This window comes from Podarcis melisellensis, assembly GCF_964234715.1.
Source record: "Podarcis melisellensis genome assembly, chromosome: 1".
NCBI classification, from domain to species: domain Eukaryota; kingdom Metazoa; phylum Chordata; class Lepidosauria; order Squamata; family Lacertidae; genus Podarcis; species Podarcis melisellensis.
This window is the reverse complement of record NC_138528.1, coordinates 28613669-28639088: the sequence shown is the minus strand read 5'-3', so window position 1 is coordinate 28639088 and position 25420 is coordinate 28613669. Positions and strand designations below refer to the sequence as shown.

General features: G+C 42.1%; 1 protein-coding gene across 24 annotated transcripts in view; it reads left to right on the top strand.

Moving 5' to 3' along the window:
• The window catches only part of NRXN3 (neurexin 3), a 1185406-nt gene that overhangs the window by 128975 nt on the left and 1031011 nt on the right, over positions 1-25420 (top strand). The gene's annotated exons all lie outside the window — the stretch shown is intronic.

Here is a 25420-nt window from a genome sequence, read left to right as displayed (position 1 = left end):
AGAGTAAAGCAGAAGGCATGGTCAAAAAGGCAAAAAGTAGGTAGTTCCAAGTAGAGCCTAGGCTGGATGTCATCTTTCAAGGCAGGCTTCAACATTGCTTCGTCAACCAGCCAAACCAACACATGAACAGTCAAACAGTGAAGAGGGCCTGTGTTGCATGTGTTGTGCCTACCTCTCAATCCCAGACCTTATTTATGTTGCACATGGATGTTCTGCAGGGGGCTTCTACTTTATTGGGATCCTGATTGCACAGAGAGCTCTACTTCCATTGAAGTGAATGCAATTATAAGGCCTTTGAGATATTCCCTACACAAGACAAGGAAGATTGGGTATCATGGGGTAGTGTGTTGTGTGCATGGATGTTGAACGTGTGGAACCTGAATCCACACATTGAATGTCTGTGTCTTCAGGCAAATGCCTGAACATTATGTAGTACTGCAGCCTTAGATAGTACTGCAGTTTCCTTCGACCATCTAGCCAAATCCTGATGAATGGAGCCTCTTATTATTAAATGGGTCCAGGCTCTTTTAGAAGCCATTGACTTTAGCAACTTGGATTCTACTAAGGTTTATGACCCAAAGTCATTGGAGTCTTAGGAAGGCAATGCTGCCTCTTTAGGCCTGATAGGCACTGGTACCCCACAATGGAGAGACTCTTGAGGAGGCAGGGACACCAGAGGCTAGTTTGTGCTGCACAGGAACACCAACGACTATATTTAAGACACTAGGGAACAAGCTATGAAATTAGTGAAGACTTATTGGGCTATAGGGCCAAGAACAAAGTTCCACCACTACCACCATTTTTTAAAAAAGAGAAGACTAAGGAAGTGCCCGTTAGGGATACTTGAGGGTAGCTCTGCTCCAGACCTCCATCTGGCTGGGTTGCTGCCAAAGACTGGTGTAGAGCGAGAGGAGGATTGTGACAGCAGTGGGGTTGGCATGGTACAGACGCACTGGCAGGATTGCCAAATTGGCTCTGCTAGCGTGTTTGCACTGTGCTGACCTCACCACACTGCATCCTGCCCCTCTCCTTCCCAGTACGCTGTGGCGACTCAGCCGGACGGAGGTCATGCTGCCTGCTTCTACTTTAGGGAAGGGCCTTCTGCTGAGTCATTGGAGGTTGAAGTGGCAAACCAGGTTTCTTCCTTCTCTCAGATTCTACAAGAGAATGCCTAGATAGATGGCTGTGCATTTTAGTAGCAGTGAATTGATGTATTACAGGGGTTTTTTTTGGGGGGGCTTTCCCTCTCCCACCCAAGTACTTTTGATTCTCCTCCCAAATAATCCTCTCCTCCTCTTTCACATTATTTTTTTCTGTTTCCCAGGGAAGTGAATAATGGCAGCTTGTTCTCTTTCCTCCCTTTGCCTAAGATTTTTATTTAAACCAGTGTGACTTTTCTTACTAATTTTCTCCTTCAGGTATTTTTGCCATCCATCCACCAGCTTAAAGTTGTGCTGTTCCATCAGGCAAGTTTGGTAGATGTTGATCAGTGCATGAAATCAGTTCTTAAATGGCTGCAAAATTGCCTGCCTTCAGACTGTTTTGATCACAAGGGCTTTCAAGTGTCAAAGTCATTTGGAGAACTAGATAGATAAAATGCATGAGCACTGAGCTTTTTCCAGGATAGAATAAATAAATGTGTTTTCAACTGTGTGCTTTGCCTTTGATAGTGATTTGTTAAAGGGGGGGAGAGAAAAGCAATGATATTAAATATTTACAAGAGTGATTTAGTTGTATAATCTTGTGCTGTGTGTCCCTGTTCAATAGTGAAATCAGCTACTGTTGAAGGGAATGCCATTAAACTGGTCGTACTGTGAAGGTCACTGGCTATACAATGTTGAAGCAATTTATAGAGAGTAATGATTTTCCTCAGCTTTCCATGGCACCCCTTTTCTCCACCCTTTTTGGTTTCCTTTTCCAAAAATAACTAAAAAGAAATACATTTCAGGACTTTCTCATTCCTTCCTTTCTGACTGATCTCCGACCTGGAAACTTATTTTGTTAATTTACGTTTTTCCATACTCTTGAAAGGCAAATGTTGATTTTGCTTTTTGGCAGAGGAGCTTGTTACAGCTGTATTGGTGGGTTTTCCCCAGTTGGATGTTTGTCAGAGTTCAGTTCATGAGTTGGAAGGCCTCCCCAATAAATGGCTTCTGTTCAGGTACTGAATCCTTTCCAGAACAAGAAAATAGGCCCTTGACATTTCGTTTCTACAAAGTACTTATTGGTGGTGTCACTTCACAGGTCCATTTGTCTGAATAATAAGACCTAGTCATCTTTTGGTGTGGCAAAATTGCAATGAGGTGATTTTACCACATCAGTGTTGACCAAAACCAGTATGTCATTTTGTCACATTAGAGGTGACTATTTAATCTAAGTGTGCTCTCAGCTAGTGATAGTTAATAATTTATGGCATCATAGTTAACTGTCATTTTCTAGAGGGAGCCCCACTGTAAAATACCAGAACAGGATATGAACATGTCAGCAAATGTGATTGTTGTACCGTGTCAAAAAGTAACATGGACATTCATAGGGCAAAGCTCAGATCCTATGGGAAAAGTTACTTATAACTTACAGTATTTATAACTACAGTTGCTCTAGTGTTTTCAGTTGGTCAGATCATACAGTCAGACATGAGGTATAATTCTAGACAGGGTTGTACCAGGAAATTTTTAATGTCTGATGTTTTACATTTTTTAATGTGCTGTAAGCCACCCAGAGTGGCTGGGAAAACCCAGCCAGATGGGCGGGATATAAAACATCATCACCACCACCATCATCTTGCCCTAGAGCCGTCTAGGACTTAGAAACAAAGCACAATGAGGAATGATTGAAAGATTGTCTGACTACTTTGTCTCTCTTTGCATTCATCATTTGAAGGTACTGAAGGCCAGTGCCAGTTTTATGCTGCCTAGTTGATGGTAACCCCTCAGCCTTCCTGATGACAGTCCCTCATTCATGGAATGCCCTCCTTGATGAGGTGCATTATTCTTCCTCATTATGAACATTCAGACAGCATTTAATGGCTGAAATATACTTTTCTCAGCAACCTTGAAATTATTGTCCATGAGGGCATGTGACTATTCTTGGATGTTCTTAATGCTTTTAGATATTTTTAATTGGTTTTTTCATGTTTCAAATTTTATTTTATTTTTAATTGTATCATTTTAAGGCTTTGTTGTTTTTCTGCCCTGGGCACCTTTGAGAGGAAGGGCATAATACAAATCTAATAAGTAAGTAAATAATAAAATCAAGCAAAGGGTGTGGACTTCAGATAAACAAATAAAACAGATGATGAAGAAAAGGGAGAATTTGAAAGTGTCAAAAAGAAGAGAAGAGAAAACCCAACATTTCCTTTCCAAACCCTTATTACAGAGGAGAGTGAAAGAATGATGGGAAACCAAGTGATAAGAGATTCAGGTGTTACAGAATCTGATACAAAAATCTAGATTAGTTGGTTTGAGAGCTAGCAGTAAAAAATTGTAACACAAGAACAAGTCATGAACTATAGCCATTTTATTAACTGCAGAGCGGGAATTTCCATAATTCACAGGAAAAGAGAGAAGAGTATCATTGGATAGAAACGAAGTTTGAACAAGGGCTTGGTCAAGGTATGATAAAAGGAGCTCTGCACAAAGCAGTCTAAAAGAAGGAACAGAAAATAGCCAGGAAAACAACAGTCAGGGTTTGTCATAAAGTCACAACAGGGAACAGAAAGAAATCAAGCCTTTAAAAAGTAAATTACCAAAGAAGAAGCTTGTATGATAGAAGAAGGAGTCCAAACTACAAATGTGATATCAAAAATGGATGATAGTACCACTGTAAATCAGTGGCAATGATTAAAAGTTCAAGGAGGAAAATCATTGGTTTAGCCAGTGTTAAGAAGGAATCTCTGGAAGTGAAAGCCCTTGCAGTTCTCAACAGGAAAGGGCTTCCTGAATGTTTTGGGGAAAACACCCTGCTACCCCATGAAAGAATATCTTTTGCAAAAGACCTAACTGGAAGCAGCTCAGATTGTATCTTCAGTCCTACATCAGAAGTGGAGGGGTTCTAGCAGCATGCATGAGTGATATTTCCAAAGGGCAAAGCCAGATGCAAGATCTAGGCATCTTCTCCCTAGTGATTCATTTGTTTTAGCTGAAAAACAGGGTTATCAATCAAAAGCTGAGGTATCTATATTTTCCTCACATGCAGAGAAAAATAACTTGAGGAGGCAATTTTGAACTGAAAAATTGCCAGAGGGGAGAGAATTAAGCAGTCTTTTCAACATCTGCCCTCCCTCTGCTATTGTTGAAACACATGCACACATGCGTCCAGCCCAGAAAGGAAAGTAGCACATGATTCAAGGTAACTTGCAGTTTGGCCTTTGCTCCCAAATTACTCTTTAATTTCAGAAGTGGAATGAACTAATTTCCATCCAGTGGGCATTTCACAGTAGGGAGAACTTCCTGACTAGCACCAAAAGATTATCTACTTAGAGTAATTTCCTCTTACCACTTAAGTGGTTTGGGCTGCAGTGGTGTACAGACAAACATGTACAGTGTCGTCTCTGGGGATCATACAAGTGTTTTGGAATAATATAATTGTAGATTTGGAACGGACAAAACTCATCTAGTCCAACCCCCTGTGAGGCAGGAATCTCAACTAAAGCATCCATGACAAACGGCCATCCAACTTCTGCTTAAAAACCTCCCATAAAGGAAGAGTTCACTACTTTACAATGGGGTCATTGCTGCTTTGAACAGCTCTTAACATCAGAAAGGTCTTTCTGTTGTTTAGTTTTGTGTCTCCTCGATTTTCATCATCTGACCTGTCTACTTGTGAGAAAAGGAAAAGTCTTTTGATGTGCTTACCTAGTTCTCTTTGCCCTACCCACTCAAGAGCACCATACCAAAGCCTTCAGCGCAGCCTCCCCCAACCTAGTGCCTCCCAGATGTCTTGGGATACAACTCCCATCAGCCCCAGCCAACATGGCCAGTGGTCAGGAATAATGAGTATTGTAAAATCCACAAATAAATAAATATGAGAGGGTTATATTGTTTTGACTGATTTTTTTTTTATTGTATGTTTTTATTTGAATGGGACCTGTTCTGAGTTTGTTTGAAATAAAGAGTAGCCCATACATACATAATAGTCCGAGACATCTGGAGGCTTCCAGGTTAAGGAACAATCCTTCAAAGACTTTAAGATGGAGTCATCCCTTTTAGCCTTTTTCACCCCCTACCATTATATATGGTGATATGGTCCACCCTGCCTGCTATATTTTCAAATCTCCTTACAACCAGAAGGAATTCAAATTAGCAGATACGGTTTAGTGGGGATTTGAACCCAGATCTCCCCTCATCCATGCTCTACACCGGCATTAACTGACACATAATTGTGCCTTATCCTTTGAATGCTGCTGTTCAGCCTCTCATGCCAGAAGCTGATTACCTTTCACTGTTCCAATAACAATTTCATACTGTAAGCAGCAGCAGCAGCCTAGTGTATTTCAAATCCCCTGTAAATAGTTTGGTAGCATTTGCCTTGGCTCTTTAAAATATAAATGGTATTTGTTTTCAGCACACAATGCAAACAATATACAACACAGACCCACCCATTCACTTCATCTGCTTCTCTACCACCCACAATATTCTGCCATAATGAGCCCAATGTGACCCAGGCAATGTATTGTTATATATACTGCTCTGCAGGAGATTTGCTTACACAAAGATGGATCCTCAGACAGAACTAGGAAGTTTTCCAGAGCTTGCAAGGTTCATTCAGCCTTTCTCATTGTAGACCGCTCTCCTAATGAGAAACTAATTTTACCACCTGCAAAACCTGTGCAACTCCCTTTGGAGTCACTGTATCATCCCACTTCTGCAACACTGATTTATTTGCTACTAATGAGTCTTTAAGTATCCAACTAAATATAGGGTCTTGCAGCTCCCGTACAACTGGTGAAGTGGTGATACTCTAAAAATCATGAAAATAAAAGTTCAGTGCTCAGCCTGGTTCTGAGACGTACCTGTAACTTTACTCTCAGATTGGCATTTGCATTTCTACAATGCTTTTCACAGTAATCTAGTGCTGAAGATTTCCTTTTTAAGGACTTTTGGGGGTCCAATATTATCTCTGCACAATATTTTGCTGATTCAGTTGTAAATTAAGACCCTAAGAAGGATAAAGTATAGCCATTAACACTTTCCTCCACTTAATATTTCTTATATTTATCTTGTAATTGACTGCATCCCTTTCCCCTCCCAGTGATCTCACAATATTGCTGAAATCGTTTGTTGTGGCAGTTCTAGTATAGCTTTCCCATGAGCATAATAAGTGGTCTAAGTCTATGTCAAACTTTCACCAGGTGACTACTGCTTCCCTTGACTGTTTGAAGAGAATATTTATGTCTCAATAATGGTTTAAGCTGAACTTTCAGGAAATATCCTATGCAAATGAATTTGCTCGATTTGCTAAGTTTTTAAAGTCCAGAAAGCCTCCTCCAATGAATCACACCCCCTCCCTCCAAATGTGGGATCATCAGAATGAGACCCCTTTGCAAATGGCGGCAGTTATGGAAGTCAGGATTGCCCAACACATGTAGCAGGGTCTTTTCTGTAATTGCCCTGCAGCTCTGAATTTCTATTCCTCGTTGTATTTATTTTGCTTCCTCTACAGCACTGATTATTTACTAGCCACAATGTTTTGCTGGACATTTAACAGACAGTTGGGTTTTTAAAATAGCATTTTAGCTGTTTCAGCTTCATTTTCTTTTTTAAAGATTTTGTTTCTAAATGTTGTGCTGTCTCTGTCTGCCACATTGGTAAAGCTTGTTGAAAAGCAATAAATACCTGCTGGATAACTGTATCCTAACCAAGTAACTAATGGGTTGATTCACACTTTGCAAAAGCAGCTCCCTGGTATGTCTCCTGATCATACTTGGAATCATAGAGCTGGAGGGGGTGGTGTATATCAGCCCCCTGCTTGATGCAGGAAACTCAGAGCTAGAACATCCCTCAGCAGATGGCTGCCTGTCTCATAGAACACTGTTGTGAACATAGCAAACATGCCTACCACCATAAAGTGTGAATCGGCCCTGAGTCATTAACCAAGTAACTACCTCCAGTATCCATTTTTAGCTTTTATGTGCTTCTATATGTAGTTTGAGCCTGGCCTGTTGTGATATTTCCCACTCATCTGTTCTGGGTTTCTCAGTAGCCTACTAAGAAATATACAGAGCCCATACCCAGGCCCTCCTCCATCTCATGTCAGTATATCATGATCCGCAATAGCTTGAATACTGCAAAGAGACAGTTGGGAAACTGAATCTCAAAAACAAGGGGGACAGATCTTGCATGGAGTATTGTTGGTGTTCTGCCTTATTTCCATGGAGACTATCAATGGCTATATTATCCTTCCACTGTTGGAGGCAGTATGGGGAACTGTTGGGGTCAGATCCTCCTTCCTGGATTCCCATAGGCATCTAATTGTCCACTATGAGAATAGGATACTGCACTAGATAGACCATTGGCCTTCTTATATTTTACAGGAGAAGTTAGTGAGAAGGTTTTAAGACTATGTAGACAGAAAGGTGTCTGGTACAACTCCATCAAGCTGCTTTTCTTGGAAGGTGTAGACAGTAGGCACATTCCACTAGAAGTTGTTGGACCGGCTTTTTCAAAGGGTATGTAGCACAGTCCACCCCATGACTGAGGGCCAAGGGTTTGATAGACAGCAGCCTCAAGTGATGGACTAAGTCTGAGGTTTGGCTTTGTAGCATCACAGTTTGACTGGTATCCTTCCATATAAGTTATTTGGCTCTGGTCTCACTATTAGCTGTCTGCATAAGTTATAGAGTGAGCTAAAGGCAAAACCACAGAACCCAGGGAATGAACTCCCACTAATGATTTTAACACTGCATTTGCCATTAGCCATATGTGAGTAGCTGCAGGCATATCAGACCAATATTTAGAAACATGCATTTCCTAAGCTGTGTATTGTATTCTTTGCAAAACTGCCTTTTGTTGCAAGCTCTGTTTGCTTAGTTGATGACTGGTGGGAAAGAATCAACTTACGATATTGGCAAATAAAAACTAAATAAACATTTATTGGGAGATATGAGTCCTACAGTTTGCCAGGAAATGGGATGGTTAACTTTCATTGTATATGGAGATTTTGCTTTGCTCCCATAAATTGTATAGAGTACATGCAAGGGAGAAGGAAAGGGGGATGATGAAAGAACAAAATGAAATCAAGCATCTCTTATTACCAGATTATCCGGCTGGCTCTTGATGGGCTGCATATTTATTACACGACAGGGCTCTGGTTACAGGCAGGTGACTGCCAATGTTCAGGTGTTTGCCTACTGCCTTCTGGGATGCTACATAAACAGCTGTAAATAGAGCTAGTTATTCAATCCATTCATGGGAAGGTTAAATTGTAGGTCTTTTGGCTTCCCAGGAGTACAAATAATGCAGCAGCACAAGTGAGAGTACACAACAGGCCACTTTTTCCAGCCAACAGAACTTTGTATTATTGTTATTGCTTCAGCTGCCTGGAAATATTATGTTTAAGTAGTGACAGTGTAAATACAGGGCGCCAGGTGTTGGGGATGGTTGACAGAGTCCATTCTGAATGCCTAGCCATGGCATGGGGAGAACCCGGATCAAGCTTGTTCATTGATTCATCCTGGGAATGCCCAGGTGTTGGAGACTACAATGGGATCTTAGTTTTGCTGAAAGCTATCGTACAAGAACATTACAAAGGATGGTGCACACTACACAGCTTCAGGAAGTCTCCTTTCACTCATTACTTTGCCAACTGCATTTTTAATTTGCATTTCCATTTTCTCTATGTAGTCAATGCACTGATGATTGATTCAGATGGTACATTATTAACAGGTATTGAAGTGGCAATCGACACCTGCAAACCCCCATTGACCTAACATCCAGAATACTGATATCTGATGCATAGATCTTACCTGCCACCAAATAAGTGTCAATAAATTAACTTTCTTGGAGCACATGGAAACAACTGTGGCTGAGATGTTTTACATATCATGATTTGGATCATTCACATGATCAAATCTCAGCTTAATAAACTGAGAGATGCATGAGCTTCAGGCACTCACATGCAGCTGCTTTGCTTCTTTCTTCATGTAAGTGAGCAAAAAAGCCAGAAAGATGCAGTTAACCATAAATTTCCATTACATCTGAACTGGAAGTAATGGGTTATAGCTTCCAAATAACCCTGGCTCTGGAAGCCAATGCTAAACCACAATCTCATATTTTGGATTGGTTGGAAGTTATCAACCATAGTCTCCCAGTTTAGACGAAGCAGCAAAATGGTTAACAGCAGCTTTCTGACTTGTTTCATGACTCATGCTAAGGGAAGAACAAAGTGGCTGCAAGTGAGCGTCTGACGTTTGTGCACATTCCAGCTTATTAAGGCAAGATTTGGCTGTATCAACATGACAATTAGTTTGTTACTGGGCATGCACAAGCTCAAGTGGTTCTCACACCAGCAGTACCAACTTTTAAATGCAGCATCCACAGCAGGTGCTGGGTAGCCTTACAAGTTGAGAGGTTGCTGCAAAGTGTTTTCATACAGGCTTGCTCTTATTCCATTGTTGTTGTTGTTTAGTCGTTTAGTCGTGTCCGACTCTTCGTGACCCCATGGACCAGAGAACGCCAGGCACCTCTGTCCTCTACTGCCTCCCGCAGTTTGGTCAAACTCATGCTGGTAGCCTCGAAAACACTATCCAACCATCTCGTCCTCTGTCGCCCCCTTCTCCTTGTGCCCTCCATCTTTCCCAACATCAGGGTCTTCTCCAGGGAGTCTTCTCTTCTCATGAGGTGGCCAAAGTACTGGAGCCTCAGCTTCACAATCTGTCCTTCCAGTGAGCACTCAGGGTTGATTTCCTTCAGTATGGAGAGGTTTGATCTTCTTGCAGTCCATGGGACTCTCAAGAGTCTCCTCCAGCACCATAATTCAAAAGCATCAATTCTTCGGCGATCAGCCTTCTTTATGGTCCAGCTCTCACTTCCATACATCACTACTGGGAAAACCATAGCTTTAACTATACGAACCTTTGTTGGCAAGGTGATGTCTCTACTTCTCAAGATGCTGTCTAGGCCTGTCATTGCCCTTCTCCCAAGAAGCAGGCGTCTTTTAATTTCGTGGCTGCTGTCACCATCTGCAGTGATCATTGAGCCCAAGAAAGTAAAATCTCTCACTACCTCCATTTCTTCCCCTTCTATTTGCCAGGAGGTGATGGGACCAGTGGCCATGATCTTCGTTTTTTTGATGTTGAGCTTCAGACCATATTTTGCGCTCTCCTCTTTCACCCTCATTAAAAGGTTCTTCAATTCCTCCTCACTTTCTGCCATCAAGGTTGTGTCATCTGCATATCTGAGGTTGTTGATATTTCTTCTGGCAATCTTAATTCCGGCTAGGGATTCATCCAGCCCAGCCTTTCGCATGATGAATTCTGCATATAAGTTAAATAAGCAGGGAGACAAAATACAGCCTTGTCGTACTCCTTTCCCAATTTTGAACCAATCAGTTGTTCCATATCCAGTTCTAACTGTAGCTTCTTGTCCCACATAGAGATTTCTCAGGAGACAGATGAGGTGATCTGGCACTCCCATTTCTTTAAGAACTTGCCATAGTTTGCCGTGGTCGACACAGTCAAAGGCTTTTGCATAGTCAATGAAGCAGAAGTAGATGTCTTTCTGGAACTCTCTAGCTTTCTCCATAATCCAGCGCATGTTTGCAATTTGGTCTCTGGTTCCTCTGCCTCTTCTAAATCCAGCTTGCACTTCTGGGAGTTCTCGGTCCACATACTGCTTGAGCCTTCCTTGTAGAATTTTAAGCATAACCTTGCTAGCGTGTGAAATGAGTGCAATTGTGCGGTAGTTGGAGCATTCTTTGGCACTGCCCTTCTTTGGGATTGGGATGTAGACTGATCTTCTCCAATCTTCTGGCCACTGCTGAGTTTTCCAAACTTGCTGGCATATTGAGTGTAGCACCTTAACAGCATCATCTTTTAAAATTTTAAATAGTTCAGCTGGAATACCGTCACTTCCACTGGCCTTGTTATTTGCAGTGCTTTCTAAGGCCCATTTGACTTCACTCTCCAGGATGTCTGGCTCAAGGTCAGCAACCACACTACCTGGGGTATACGGGACATCCATTTCTTTCTGGTATAATTCCTCTGTGTATTCTTGCCACCTCTTCTTGATGTCTTCTGCTTCTGTTAGGTCCTTTCCACTTTTGTCCTTTATTATGGAAATCTTTGTACGAAATGTTCCTTTCATATCTCCAATTTTCTTGAACAGATCTCTGGTTCTTCCCATTCTATTGCTTTCCTCTATTTCTTTGCATTGCTCGTTTAAGAAGGTCTTCTTGTCTCTCCTTGCTATTCTTTGGAAATCTGCATTCAATTTCCTGTATCTTTCACCATCTCCCTCGGATTTTGCTTGCCTTCTCTCCCCCGCTATTTGTAAGGCCTCATTGGACAGCCACTTTGCTTTCTTGCATTTCCTTTTCATTGGGATGGTTTTCGTTGCTGCCTCCTGTATAATGTTACGAGCCTCCATCCATAGTTCTTCAGGCACTCTGTCCACCAAATCTAAATCCTTAAACCTGTTCCTCACTTCCACTGTGTATTCATAAGGGATTTGACTTAGATTGTATCTTACCGGCCCAGTGGTTTTTCCTACTTTCTTCAGTTTAAGCTTGAATTTTGCTATAAGAAGCTGATGATCTGAGCCACAGTCAGCTCCAGGTCTTGTTTTTGCTGACTGTATAGAGCTTCTCCATCTTTGGCTGCAGAGAATATAATCAATCTGATTTCGATGCTGCCCATCTGGTGATGTCCATGTGTAGAGTCGTCTCTTGTGTTGTTGGAAAAGCGTGTTTGTGATGACCAGCTTGTTCTCTTGACAGAACTCTATTAGCCTTTGCCCTGCTTCGTTTTGATCTCCAAGGCCAAACTTGCCAGTTGTTCCTTTTATCTCTTGACTCCCTACTTTAGCATTCCAATCCCCTATGATGAGAAGAACATCCTTCTTTGGTGTCACTTCTATAAGGTGTTGTAAGTCTTCATAGAATTGGTCAATTTCAGTTTCTTCAGCACCAGTAGTTGGTGCATAAACTTGGATTACTGTGATGTTAAAAGGTCTGCCTTGGATTCGTAACGAGATCATTCTATCATTTTTGAGATTGCATCCCAGTACAGCCTTCACCACTCTTTTGTTGACTATGAGGGCCACTCCATTTCTTTTACGGGTTTCTTGCCCACAGTAGTAGATATGATGGTCATCCGAACTGAATTCACCCATTCCCGTCCATTTTAGTTCACTGATGCCCAGGATGTCAATATTTATTCTTGCCATCTCATTTTTGACCACCTCCAACTTACCCAGGTTCATGGTTCTTACATTCCAGGTTCCTATGCAATATTTTTCTTTACAGCATTGGACTTTCCTTTCGCTTCCAGGCATATCCGCAACTGAGCGTCCTTTCGGCTTTGGCCCAGCCGCTTCATCAGCTCTGGATCTACTTGTACTTGCCCTCCGCTCTTCCCCAGTAGCATGTTGGACGCCTTCCGACCTGAGGGGCTCATCTTCCAGCGTCATAACTTTTATATGCCTGTTGTCTTTGTCCATGGAGTTTTCTTGGCAGGGATACTGGAGTGGCTTGCCGGTTCCTCCTCCAGGTGGATCACGTTTGGTCAAAACTCTCCACTATGACCTGTTCATCTTGGGTGCCCTGCTCGGCATAGTTCATAGATTCTCTGAGTTCTTCAAGCCCCTTCGCCACGGCAAGGCAGTGATCCATGAAGGGGCTTATTCCATTGGATAGCTTGTATAAGGGGGCATATACATTCAATAAATAAATAAATAATACTTATTCCATTGGATAGCTATTATTTATTTATTGAATGTATATGCCCCCTTATACAAGGAGGTCCCAGGGCCGTTCACAGAACAAAATCAAAATATAAAACCACAAAATATATAATCAAAATAAAAACAACAACCCAATATCACCGGGTGATTTTCTTCCACTCTCATAACATGAGAACTTGGGGTCATCCAATGAAACTGAATTTTGGAAGATTCAGGACAGACAAAAGAAAGTACTTCTTCATACCGTACATAATTAAATTACAGAATTCGCTCCCACAAGAGGCTGTGATGGCCACCAACTTAGATGGCTTTTAAGGACAAATTCATGGAGGATAAGGCTATCAATGGTTAAGTTTTATCTCCACAATCGGAAGCAGTATGCTCCTGAATAAAAGTTCATAGAAACCACAAGTGGGCAGAATGTTTTGGCACTCAGGTCCTGCTTGCAGGCTTCCTATGGACATCGTGTTGTTCACCGTGAGAACAATATGCTGAATGACATGAGCCACTGGGCTGATCCAGCAGGCTCTTTGTTTCCTCTTATACGGGTAGCAAAGGTCCCCACTTCAGAAGTCATTTCTCCAAGTTGTGAAGGGAGATGGTGATGGAAGCATGGAGCTAGGGAGCATGTCCTCCCTCTCTCTCACCTCTTGTTGTGTTGATTAAACCAAGAAAGAGAATAGGGCTATTGCCATTTTGTAAGACCAACTCTGAAAGTTAGACTAGTGCTGTTATATTTCAGGTTGGAGGAATCAGTCTACTTATGGAACACTTCACTTTTGCATATATTCATCCACAAACCCATTATGTCCTCTTTTCATGTTTCATGTGGAATTTGGCATATTACTAAGTATTTCAAATCAATACATATTTCTAAAAGTGAGAGCGGGCTGAAGCTGAGGTAGAGTTCCCAAGAGGGTGTAGGTCAGCATCCTCCCCCTGGTACCCTTCAGATGGTTTGGATTACAACTCCCATCAGCCATCAGCCCCAGCTGACACAACTGTGCTGGCTGGCGTTGATGGGAGTTGTGGTACAAAACATCTGGAGGGCACCAGCTTGGGGAAGACTGACCTAGTGAGTTCATTGCACTGGTAAGATTCAAGTAGATGGCTTTTTGACTTGTACACCAATCTCTTTCCCATAATGCTACACTAGCTAGCCTCATCCTACACCTAAGTAAGTTCTCTTGAATTCAGTAGGCTTACTTCCAAATAAGCGTGTATAGGATTTCTGCTTATGAGTCACTGCTTGCTTTACTGTCCCATGTCTGCTCCAACCCACTCAATGCTTTATGAGCATTACTATTTTTGCTTCAAAGCTTATACAGTGAAACAAACCAGAAATCATGTTTTTTGAAATCTATCAACAACTACAGAAAAATAGGAAATTATACCAAGAAACATATATACGTAACTTCACAGGACAGATTTTTCTGGATAACAGAAATAGATAGACTTGGTGTGTGTGTGTGTGTGTGTGTGTGTGTGTGTGCATGTTTTAAACTAGCAAATTAAGGAGTGAGAGCTGGTGGTAGAACTAATCAATCTAAACTACATGGTGTTCATTGACACAGTGCCCCATATATAATCTTACTGGGAAAACTAATTCACTTCTGACTGACATACATATCTACTTCAGTAATGTTGAAGGAGCTGGTTGATAGGTACTTGCCAAGAATAATGAGGAAAGCCATGTGGGGAACTTTTTTTTTAATGCTTCTTTAATGAGGTGATACAATGGCTGGTGTGGGACTGGGACTCAACATTCTGTGTCTTCTCGCTCCCTGTTACACTTCTTAGAAGGATAGCATATTATAGGTGTGAATCACAATAGAGGGGGTAAAGGATATAAGTATCTGCAATGGGTGTAACCCCAGCCCTACTAAAGTTGATTGTGAAATGCTCTGATATTACTGGCCAAGCATAGAGCCAGTCTTCACATACAAGAAACTCCTCTGAACAGCTTTTCCTAGACTGTATCACATAGGACCATAGGGTGCTGCCTGAGTTGGAACATTTGTCCATTTAGCTTCGTATTGTCTTCACAGACTGGCAGTGGCTCTCCAGGGTTTCAGAAAGGGTCCCTCCCACCCCTACTTGCTGATTCCTTCTGTATACAAAGCTGATGCTCTACCTGCTGCAACCCTTTCTCACACTTCATCTACAAGTGGGGGAATCAAATATCTAGTCCCTTCAACAAAGCCATCCCCCTTCACAAAGAAAACTAGCACGCAAGGGAGAGCACTAGCCTATAGCCCTTCTTTTTGACACATGTACAGGAACTTCTCGTTTCTCATGGTGGCATATGCAATTCCCTAGCTACAGTGTGCCATGCAAGAGTGTGTAAACCTCCTTCATGTACGTACTGGGTCTTAAATTCAGGCAGCTAAATCTACAAATCATATAGGCCAGAATATTTGGATTGAAGTTGGCTCAGTTCCAATGAAACTGATAGGGTTAAAGGCTTGATCTGTGATGCAAACGTTTTCCATTTTTAAAAGCTGCATAAATGAAATATTGCACTTCCCTTTGGCAAATGACTGTACTGTTGAAATGGCGACGAGATCGCACTGGCTTATTTATTCTGAATGTTTGTATGTAATGCCAATAAAGGTTTGATGATGATGATGACAAATGAAACCTTTGGACTTGACCACTGGGTTGGTCAAAACACACAGTCTCTAGCTGGTGTCCAGGTTTCACTGATGTGTTTGTGGGTTGGATGGATGGAGCCCATTAGTTCTTTCATTCATAACTGCCCCAATCTGTCCTTGTTTTCTAGGTCCTTGTTTTATTCATATGCTGAATTTCCTTGGAATGGCTACCTTCATTTTATAGGAAACATTTTTGTAGCATCAGCGAAAGATAGGACATAGTATGTTACAGGTAAACAACTTTAAAAGAAGAAGAAGCTGAAAGTTTGGCCCATAGCATCAGTAATGCACTATCAGGTATTAATATTATTGCCACTTCTTCCACCCAGCTTAATTGCCCTCCGTAAAGTGGAGGTGGCTGCTGCCTCTTGGCTTCATTAGCAGCTTCCATTTTCATTAAGGTTGGTGTGCTAATGGACTCTTCTAAAGCACAGTTGTTGCTAAAGCTCAGGTGCTGCTGGACAACACTCAGCATGATGATTTTGTGCAGTGGAGTGAACAGTCTGGCCTTGTAGGGAGCCTAAGTGCTGGAAATAACAGGGATTGTAGCTTGGTTCTGGAAAGGCCCCTGCTGTCCATGGTCTTGCTCATTTGAGCTAGCCCAGTCTCCTGGGTCTTTAAATTTGGGAGGACAATTGCACAAAACTAGACCCCTTGAGAGGTGCCTTGTAATTGCAACATCTGTTCCAGTTGTGAATGCTGCAAAAGCAGCTCCCATAGCATCTTGCAGTGATAATGGACCCCAATTGGAAAAGTCACTGATCCAAATACCCTTGAATGTTGAAAGGGACTTCAGAATCATACACAGCAGATTCAAACAGACGCTGGGTTTAATGACTTCTAAACCTTTTATAAGTAGGGTTGTGCAATTTTATTTTGGCTACTGTTTTAACTGTATCAGTGTAAATACTGGATTCCTTAACACATCTTTGTATAAAAGGCTCCCAGCTGCTTCTGATCTTGCTTTCCCTGTTTGTATTCTGAAAACTCATGGTAGGAAAATGACCAGAAAATAGTTTGTGGGCCAATCTATATATATGTACTAATCATTTGATGAGTAAAATCTACTGATGGCTACTGGGTATGAATCAGCCAATGGAGACCAAAGCTACACTTAAATATCACTTGGCATTATCTAAAGTAAAATATTTTTAAATGAAGTCAATTCAAACATTCACAGGCAAATCAATGAGATATCAAGTGATATACTGGCATGGTCAATCAGAATCCCAGACACATTATTGGGTCATGTTCCAGGAGGCTGCTTCACCATTTGTACACTACAAAGATGTGGATATGGTAAATTTCATTTAGAGGTGTTGCCAAAGCATGCACTTCCTGACTCAGAAAACTGTGTCTTGGAACCTGAACCAAGAAATCTGGCCTTTGAAACCTCCTCTAGCTCAAACATTAATGTAAGACAGAGGATAATTCCATTCCATCTGCCTTCCCCCTTTGATGCCTGATACATATATGTTTGCTACTGCATACAGCCATGTAAGGATTCAAAGAAGGCTGGTTGCACATACAATGCATTTATTATTATTAGTAGTAGTAATAATAATATGTCCTTCACCTAAGGCCCATGGGGTGGCTTAGAACATTAAAACACACTATCAAAAACAGTTTAAAACAACTTACAATAAAAAAATAAGGTGAGTCCTAAAAAGTATCAAAAGGCAGGATGAAGAAGTCTTCAGCATCCTCTGGAAGGTGTATAATGAAGGTGTTAGACACACATCTGTGGGGAACAAACCATTATTTCACTAATGCTTTCCAGTGCTACTCTGCAGCCATCTTGTCAGTATTGACCAACTTTATATAATGAGCTTGTCCAACACTGTGTTTCTCCTGCAACTCAGGTCTAGTAAACCTCAGTAAACCTCTGTTTGGGCTGTATCACTTTGGACTGCAAGTAGGGGCTCACACCTGGAATGCTGCTCTACACTAAAACTCTTGAAAAGGTGGGGAATATGGTTGATTGTAGTAGGGTGTCTGTTTTTCCTTTAGCCAATTGTATGCCTAGGGATTTTCCCTTGTCAAACAGTTCAGCAGAAGAGTTAAAAAGGCAGCCGTTCTTGCTTGCCAAACTGCTATTGCCCAAGGGAGCTTCAATCCAAGAAAAATGAATTGCTCTTGTCTTCAACTTCAGTGGTGCAAAGTACAAAAGAAGAAGAAATGTCAGAGGCCTGGGAATTTAGTGTTGAGGGAAGAGGAAAGATCCCAGGAGATAATTTTTGGAGCATGGGATGGTGCTTCTGTGTCTTCTGGGTTGAATTTTGCAGATGAGAAACGAACTTACTGTGGTTGAGACATTTGAATGAGATTTCAAGTGATCATCATTTTTGTGGATATGGAAGAATTCCGTATTCCATTTGGAAAATGGTTCCCTAAAAATGTAATGTGTTTACTAGGAATAGAAAATGTTCTTATAGCTCTGTTATATATAACAGAAATGGATATCAGTGCCATATCTAGATACAGAAGAGGAACAACCTCAGAGATAACATATGATAGATGATCGCACAGAGCAATTAAGGCCATGATAATAAAGGAATGACTGTTGGAACAGTATAGAGAAGCATTTTACTTATTACTGTGCCATAACAACTCTGTTCCAACATCTGTGCAAGCTGTAGTTCAAGAAACCAACTGCACTATATTTGGGGAATAATAATTTAAAATAAAAGTGAGGAGGCTCCTTCCCTGCACCCATGGCCTGCAATAGGCTTACACATCCGTCCTCAATTTCTAAGCCTCTGACAGCTCCTCCTCCATTGGGTTGTGCTTTTAATTGAAATGAGGTCTTCTGAAAGTGGTTTGACCTAAGCATGCGTGAAGCCAATTTAAGATCTTGAATCTAACTGAATAGCAAAAGCATGCTAAATAACTTTTCAGACAAATTTACTTCCATTCCTTGTTTGATGCAAATTGCATAAACATTCTTTCAAGTCTTCAGCATGAACACTCTGCTTTCATACAATATGCTTGTGATGCCCACTTTGTTCTTTCCATTCCCCCCCTGCACCTCCCAACTTGTACTTGATGAAATTAAAATCAAGGCTCAAAAGTATTTAGATAACCATTTATGACATTCATCAGTGGTGGTACTCATTATAGTCAAGAATGTGACTGGGTTCACATGTAAAACTGACATAAGGACCGGAGTGCACACACTTTTGTGTCTAAAATGAAACCTTCTACATTTCTAAACACTATAACTGAAAGAAAACAGAGTTTTGGGACTAGAGCAAGCCATAAAATCAGAGGCAAGCTTCTCCGTCCCTCTGCCTTACTGCTGCACACAAATCTCTCCCTATTCCACATTCCACCTAATGTTCATAATTGTGAAGGACCATCAGGATAAAACAAATTCAGGAATGCTCTGAAACTCACTTTGAGATTAAAACTAAGAGATCAGAAGCTTTTGCTTCCATTTTAGATTAACTGGATTTTCATAATGCACCCAAATCCTAAAGTGTGGTTAATCTTAATAGTGTTTTGTTGACACAAGTCAGCTTCAGAATCCATAGTTTGATGTTGACTTGCTTCATAAACCATCGTTAAAATTAACCAGGGCTTGGATATCAAAATAAGTGATGATTACTCCATTATTAACCCCGTTCTAAAATCAGATTTGACCACGTGGAAAAAATGGACACCAAAACTTTTACCATTTGATTCCTCCTTAGTTGCAATAACTCAGCACTCTTCCTTTTGCACAGCAGCCAATTCAGGCCCATAGAATCATATAGAGTTGGAAGACTTGGAAGGGACCCCAAAGGTCATCTAGTAGAACCCCCTGCAATGCAGGAATAGGTGGGAAACAGTGGGAGTATATAAACTCAGAGACTTCTACACTAATCAAAAGCCCCTTACAGCTCCAGAAATAAATTTTATATTAGGAGATATACCATGTGGTTGGCTAGACATACACCACATTCTATAATTTTTAAATCAGTCAAATATAACGACTCAAGCATTACATGGCTTTGAGCAACTATATTAAATCCTCCCGGGGCAACAGAACAACACAAAAAACACAACAGAAAAACACAAAATGAGAATACAAAATACATTTAAAAAACACCTAAACACAAACCAATAAAACCTGTCCCACAAACACATTTTAAAAGCCATAGAATGTTAATCAACCGAATGCCTGATTGAAGAGAAGCGTTTTCAACTGGCAGCTAAAGATATATGTTGAAGGCACCAGGTGAGCCTCCCTAGGGAGAGCATTTCACAAATGGGGAGCCACAACAAAAAAAGGCCCGTTCTTGTGTTGCTACCCTCTGAACTTCTTGTTCAGGAGGTACACAAAGAAGGGTCTCAGATTATGATTGCAGGGCCAGTTCATTTGAGAAGAGGTGATCCTTGAGGTATTGAGTTCCTGAGCTGTTAAAGGCTTTATAGGTGAAAGCCAGCACTTTGAATTGGGCCCAGAAACTAATTGGCAGCCAGTGCAATCAAGCCAGGATCAGTGTAATGTGCTCAAACTGCCTTGCCCAGTGAGCAACCTGGCCAAAGCTGAAGTTTCCGATCGATCTTTAGAGGCAGCCCTATGTATAACACATTACAGTGATCTAACCTAGAGGTCACCAGAGCAAAGACAACAGGCTATCCCTGTCTAGTGTTCATTCAGTCATTGTTCTTTTTTTATGAAGGGAGGGGAGATTTGTAATTTGTTCGTCAGGTTATAGGATACAGGCCATAGGCGCCGACTCCATGGGGCTTGAGGGGGCCCGAGCCCCCTCAAAAATTCGTTTGGGGGGGCTCCGCCCCCCCAATAATCTCCGGCGCCCCTCCAGCAGAGCGCCATCGCCGCCCCTCCCCCAGCCCAAAATGCACAGGGAGGGGCGGGCTGCATGCCTCCTGCCCTCCCTCCCGAGCAAAAGCTCCACCCAATTTCCTTTGGAGCTGATTAATAGGCGCAGCACGCTCTCCCCTATTCGCTCACGAGGAGGCGGCGCCACTTTATTTGCATATTCATGAGCTTATTTATTATTCATGAGCTTTCCCGGGCCCCCCCCAATATTTTTTATAAGTCCGCGTCCCTGATACAGGCTGGTACAGACATTTGAAAAGACAAGGCTGGGCTGAGCAATGCCATTTTTATTTCTCCAGCCAGTGATTCAGTTGTCATTACCAGGATGTGACTCAGGCCTTCCATTTCTGAAAGGGTAAATGATTCCTAACAAAGTAAATGTCCTAGGCGGATGTGGCTGTGACTCCAGCAAGTGCTGCCCTTTAAATAGCTTCTTAGAAACATTTCCCTTGCGCTGCTTGGGTTAATGCAGTGACGAAATGAAGGAGCATCCCTGACCCTCATCTGTGCTGTATATTGTAGCCTGTCACATTTGCCTTGGAGCTGCCACATCTGAAAGAGGGTGACTCAAAGCAATGAAGCAGCACGTAATGCAAGTCTGAGAGGGAATCCACCAGTTCAGAAGCTCAGTAAGGCTCCGTTGTCAAAATGTTTAGGAACCCCATTAAAAACAGCAACAGCCAAAGTCAGAAACAGTTTTATTTTGTATTTGATAATTGGCTTTTTTTTAAAGAATGCTGTGAGCTGCCTTGGAAGTGTTGCAAATTGAAAGAAGGCATGCCAGTGTGTGAAATAAATAAAATGAGTGACATGGAAACTGCTTACATATGGTGCTTCGATGTAAGCAACTCTTTCATTTGTTTGATATGATTTAATGCAGAGGTTCTCAAACTATGAGCTGCAGACAACCAACTCCATTTAGGGGGTCTGTGGGAGTGTAGAACAGTCAAAAATATCTGTGGGTGTTCCCCCCCTCCCCGATGATGGAGAAAGAGACTGTTTTTACTGGGACTGAGTTTATCAAGCAGGCTAACAAGGCCCTTTCCTAGGGCTGGTAGTTTTCATAATATAGCACTGGTGTATCTGAATACCTATTGTTGGGGGCAGACACATGAGCAGGTGGACTCTGGAGAGGAGATCATGGCTGCTTTGCTTCTCCTCCGTTCCTCCTGTTGCTAAACTGCTGTGAACTAAGCCATGATTTAGATTAGTGTGCCATCCAAACCCGGGCTCATGGTTTGTCTCCTCCAGACAAACTGCAGGGTCTAAACCAAAAACAAACCTTGACACCAGCTTGTGTTTTGTCTGGAGTGAGGCAAGCCATGAGTCAAACAATAAACTAAGCCAAACAACCACTTAGCTCGCAGCAGCGCAGCAGGATTAGAGAAGCAAATCAGCTCTGATTTCCTCTCCAGGAAATCCCATATGCCGGCAAGCTCACACTAAACCATGGTTTGGTTTGTGTTACGTGCAAATTGTGTCAATGGGAAATTGGGTGCATGGGAGAAATAAAGCAGCATGGAATGTAACTGAGGAAGAGGAGAGAAGAAACAGATGCTTGGAGAAAAGCTTGGAAGGTGTTGGCCTTGGACTAGCTATTGAGAAACAGGCCTTTAGCTATTTTGAAGACAGGCCCTCACAAAAGGATTGCAATTGATTTAGTTTTAAACTGAGTGGGCAAGGTAGTGTGAAAGTTAAGAGACTCATACAGCTTCTGTGTCTTATGGACTAAAGAGGTTGTTCCAGCAGGAATTATTTAAGCTCTAGAGCATCATGGAAGACTTTAGATTCATGTAAATACATTCAAGCCATGTACAGTCAAGATACCAGCAATAACACATACATAACGAGGCTGATAACCAGTGGGCATTTCACAGCTGCTGAGAGAGGGAGGAGAGGGAGATCAGTGAAATGAAAAAGGCTGCCAAATCTCCATTCAAAAGAGGCAATGGGAGAATTTGCTCTCCAGAGGGTTAAGGCCCCCTGGGCGTTCTGAGTGCCAGTGAATGGTGGCCAGGAAACAGAGAGATAGGAATCTTAGGGAAAATGATCACTTTGCTTGGTAAAACTTGAGAGAAAACTGTTTAAGGCATAATCTTCATCATTTTGGGAGATGAGATGGCTTTGCTAAAGTAAAGAAGCTGGAAGGCTTAAATGCAGAGGCACAGTCTGGGCTTGTAACTTCTTTGCATTAGCTGATCTATCAATGATGCTCCCTATTGTTCCACTGAATATTTATGCTCAGACATACCACTTCCATAGTATTCTGTTGTTCTCTGAATATTCTGAGTGCATCTTAGATGCAAGTATAGCTTAATTAAGACCCCATCTACACTACAGCTTAAAGCAGTATCATACTTTTTTAAACAGTCATGACTTTCCCCAAAGAATCCTGGGAAGAACTGCAGTTTGCTAAGGGTGCTGAGAGTTGTTAGTTGGGAAACCCCTCTTTCCCCCACAGATCTACAATTCACAGAGTTCCCTGGGAAAAGGGAACTAAAGCTAAAAAAGTTAATCACCATTTCCCACAAAGCATTTAATGTGCCATGGTCTCATTGATGGCTGCAGAAATGCTCAGCACTGTGCTGTCTGTGGAGAAGTTCTACATTATGAATGTTGCAGGAAATGTTATCCTCTTATACAAGTATTTTCTACAGCAGATGTTTGTGTGGAAGTAAAATACGTTTGTAGTCACCCATTTGGGAAACTTGGTTGCCCAAATGGCTGTACAGTCATATGCTGCGTCTACTTTTTATATGTATGTTGCAGAAAACATTTTGGTGTAATACCAGCAGGTCCCCAAAACAGCTGTAACGTGTAATTGAACTTGACATTGCAGAGATCTTGAGTATTTTCACTAAACAAAATTGTGTGCCATTGACAGTGTCTTTCATTCTGCCCTGGCCTCCCATGACTTCACCCCCCTCCCCCAATTCCTGGGTTGTTTCCCTGTGTCACTTTTAGATTGTAAAGTCAAGCTCTATGGGGTGGAGAGCTCCAATGCCTGCTATTTGTAATGTGCTGCACATAATGTTGGCACTGTAGAAATAATCTGGATGTAACAGATTACACTGAACACCCAAGATGAGATGTATTCAGCTAAATTGTGCCAACTCATGAGAGCAGAATTCCTTCAGCTGAGTTGTTAGATCTGCCTTTCTTTCTTATAATGTTAACATGGGCCATTGATTTTCCTTAATTCCACATCAAGAGATGCTGACTAATTACACAATACCTTTACTTAACCGAGTTCACTTGAATTAAATACAGTTTAAATCGCAAACATTTTACTTTAGTGCTCATTCTTCTCTGTGTTTTTCTTTTGTGCTTGTTTGTTCTTCAAAATCAGAGCTGCAGTTAAGATTATGGATATCTAAATGTCAGGGTTCCTTTGGTTGTATAGAGCAATTGCAAGTTGCTCTTCAATACTCAATGAATGCACACCATGGTCAACTGTGAAGGAATTCATAGACCTATGATGTCTGAAATTAACTTTCTGCATTTTTCAGGTGTTGGTCAAATGTGTGAGGGGACAGGATGTGTGGAGGTTCTTCACATGCAATGCCCTTTCCACTCCTGAAGAAAGAGTTTAGTTGAATGTGCTTGGATTCCCTGTGACATCTAAATGTTCAAAGCTAGAAGGTTAGGATTGGAGAGGGCAGGCTCAGTGCACATGTTCCAACCCCTCATTACAGTTAGCACCACCATGACTTCATGCTTGGACAGAGCTCCTGCCTCTGACCTTTTAATGTGAACTTCTTCCAGTTCTGTTTGCATTTTATGCTAAAGCATTTGGAGATAAAGTTGGTATGCAAAGTGAAGATATGATGACTTATAGAATTGCGGCTTGCTCACAGATACATGTGTGGGACGTGTAACTGGTGGTGATCATCCTTTAATATATGAAAGCAAGAATATATGCTGTAATTAGGGATGGCTAAGCAGCAGGCCGGGACACAGGTGGCGCTGTGGGTTAAAGCCTCAGCACCTAGGACTTGCTGATCGAAAGGTCGGCGGTTCGAATCCCTGCTGCGGGGTGCGCTCCCGCTGCTCGGTCCCAGCGCCTGCCAACCTAGCAGTTCAAAAGCACCTCCGGGTGCAAGTAGATAAATAGGGACCGCTTACCAGCGGGAAGGTAAACGGCGTTTCCGTGTGCAGCTCTGGCTCGCCACACGGGCCATGTGACCCGGAAGTGTCTCCGGACAGCGCTGGCCCCTGGCCTCTTAAGTGAGATGGGCGCACAACCCCAGGGGTACCTTTACCTTTACCTTTAAGCAGCAGGCCATGCAACTCACTCCCATGAGAAGCCCTCTTGAACAGCTGAAACCATTATGGGTGGCTTGATGTTTGATCCACTGCTTGAAGGTGCTGATTCTGTTTAGGTTGGTTGGCCAGGAAGGCTCTCCTTCTCCTGGCTGCCTAGCAAAGACCAGAGCATGCTGACAGAAAAACGATGGGGGCAGCACCAGATCCAATGGAGATGCGATTGGAGGATGGAGGCAAAAAAGCCAGCATTCCTTCTTTGTCATTGCTTCTTCATGCAGGGCATAGTTAAACTATGGAAGTCGTTCCCGCAGGAAGCAATGCTGGACACCAACTTGGATGGCTTCAGAAGAGAATTGGACAAATCCATGGACAAATCCACAAGGCTATCAGTGGCTACTAGATACAGTGGCTATGCTTTGCTGCCATGGACAGAGGCAATAACTGAATATCAGTTCCTGGAAACCATGGTGGGGGTGGGGGGTAGTGCTCACTAGAGCTTAGGTTCTGCTTGAGGATTTCTCACCAGCCACTCTGAGAACAGGATGATGGACTAGATCATGGGTAAGCAAACTAAGTCCTGGGGGCCAGATCCGGCCCAATTGCCTTCTCAGTCCGGCCCGTGGACGGTCCGGGAATCAATGTGTTTTTACATGAGTAGAATGTGTCCTTTTATTTGAGCTGCATCTCTGGGTTATTTGTGGGGCCTGCCTGGTTTTTTTTTACATGAGTAGACTGTGTGCTTTTATTTAAAATGCATCTCTGGGTTATTTGTGGGG